Source organism: Protobothrops mucrosquamatus, unplaced genomic scaffold, assembly GCF_001527695.2.
Source record: "Protobothrops mucrosquamatus isolate PMUCROS unplaced genomic scaffold, P.Mucros_1.0 scaffold34, whole genome shotgun sequence".
NCBI lineage: Eukaryota > Metazoa > Chordata > Lepidosauria > Squamata > Viperidae > Protobothrops > Protobothrops mucrosquamatus.
Window position 1 is genome coordinate 1,008,785 of NW_015386418.1, and position 2,645 is coordinate 1,011,429.

Sequence of the window (2,645 nt, forward strand, 5' to 3'; positions counted from 1 at the left end):
CAGGATATTAAATCATGGAGATAGCATTCCTAGACACAGACATGTCTTTGTTGTAAACACTAACCTTTATCTCGGAACTGAATTCTCAAAGTCAAATTCTTCCTTATCCAAAGATATTGATTTGGCTAATACTGGAGGGAGGATGCTCTTTGGGTTTATGACAATTAAGACTTGTTCAGGATTTTAAAGTCATCATCATGCATTCCTTTAATTTTTAACATGTATCAAGGAGTCATTGCTAAAATGTTCCCCTTTCCCTAATAAAAGCAGGGAAAAAAACACAGTGCTTTGCTGTTAAACATTATAAATCCAGCTTTGTTCAAATCATTAGCTGAATTATTGCAGTTCATATACTGCTTGATGGTTAGATAGACCTGAAGACCAAATATACTACCTTATTCTGCCCTTTAGACATAGGAATAATTTGTTATTGTGTGAGTATGTGAGTATTATATTTGATGTGTATTTATTTGATGCTATACTTGTAATTGGAAATATAATCTAGTTGACACTAAATTGTTGCCAAAGACCTGTATTTCTTTGTAGATTTTATTGTAACACAATAAAATACCGCGAAGCTTTTGTATTTGTGAACATGCAAATAACCCTTATCTGACACCAACCTGATCACTGACTATTGTGTATGCAATATGCAGGTGCCGGGAAATGAAAAAGAATCTTCCCTGAAATCTGGATGGATTTCCCTCCTCCCCTCTGAATGGAATCAAGATATAGAATTTGTTTCAAGTGTCTGGCATCAGATCTATTGTTATGTCAAAAGCAGGGGAAGTGGAAAAAGGATTGTAAGGTAAACAGTCAATAAAAAGGTAAGAAGTCACCTTGGAGCAAAACAGCAAAAGAGCCTTAGATCATTTTAGACAGTGGAAGAGGAGAATTGTGCTAGTTGGTGAATCTGATGAAGTGAGTTCATGAAAGCATATACCTTTTAATAAAATCTCTTAGTCTGAAAAAAGACTATAAGACTCCTTTTGGTTCTAGAACACTGTAATGAAGACATGGTATGCCTTTAATTCTTTGCAATGAACAGGGTAGCTAACTCTTACTCAGTGTCAAACTCTTCAGTTGTAATTTAGTTATTCAGAGATCTTTAGAAATGTTTGCAAATGAGAAATATTGAGCCACCTCCACAGGCTATAAGAGATTAGTTTGGTCTGACAGATCAAGAGTGACAGCAATTTTTAAAAGCAAATTATGACAGCATTGCATAAGTCGATTTTCTAAATTTACTTCCTGAGCAGGGAATTAAATCTAGGTTGTTTCTTTTTTCTAGAAAAGGCAGGATTTGTATATGACTAAGGCAGTAAAGACATGATGACAAATATATGCAAATAGGATAAACAGAGTAAATCAAAAAATCACTTTTTTATAAGAACACAAGCTTAGGAAGTTTTCAAAGCCTTCCAAAGACTTCCCATATGTAAGTGGAATATGAAAGAAGAATATGATTGTTGCATATCTCCCTAATGCTTTCGCATAAATTGCCCTTGGTAGTTACCATGGAGATGTGATCAAGGACCATGAGATGCATAGCAACAGTGTTCCTATTTCCTCCTTGTACTGTTTCCTAACATGAAATGAAGACCATATAAAAACAGAAAAGCACCTTGCTCTATATTCAGGCAAGATGTCATTAATGATGACATATCAAACTTTAACCAGGTTAACATCATTGGGGTTTCCTTTACTCAATTTGTGAGGCTCCCTTTTCTGTTAATGAACTTTGGCAATATTACAGCAGACACTGCAGCTTTCCAAAAGAAATAATTATCATGTAAAAAGGCAGAATTCATTGTTGGTCATACCCTCTTTCTTTACCTTTACATAGATTTGCTAAGAAGGGATGATCCTTTTATTAAACTGATTTTTTATAAGAACACTAATTATATGTTTAATGGAAGAAAGTAAGGAAAGCTATACTTCAGTTGGGTTTCTCAAGCCTATAAGTTAATATAACCCTCTTTTTGGCCTTGAAAAAAAGTTCAGAAATACCACTTGTATTACTTTTGTATTATGCCATTCCTTTTTTTTAGCTGATTCTTTTAGTTTAATTACCAACATATATACAAATGTGTGGGTTTTTTCTTGCTATTTCTGTAGTAGTTATAGAAGTGCTCTCCTGCAAGTTATATAACACGTAAAAGATTCCAACTTGCAGTAGTCTGTATAGAGAACAATCAAATTCCCAAAATGACAATGAGATTTCCCCCACCTCCCACTGCCAAATGACCAATAAGACACCCTCAAACAGATTAAAGATCAATCTCAAGCTCATATTAAAAGAATCTATAATGCACTGATTGAATTGGATTCAGAAACAGAATTGGTTAAGGATTGCATGATAAAATGGGCGCAAAATATACAAGAACCAATTTTATTGGACACATGGGAGATAATTTGGGTTAGAAATGTAAAATTTACCCAAGCCCAAAACTTAAGGGAAAATTTTTATAAAATGTTTTATAGGTGGCATCTGGATCCTCAAAAATTGTCTTGTATGTATCCCAATTTACAACCTAAGTGTTGGAGATGTGGAAATTTAGATGCAACTTATTTTCATATTTGGTGGACATGTAGGGAAGTTAAAGCATTTTGGATTAAGATATGGTGGAATATTCAAAATATTT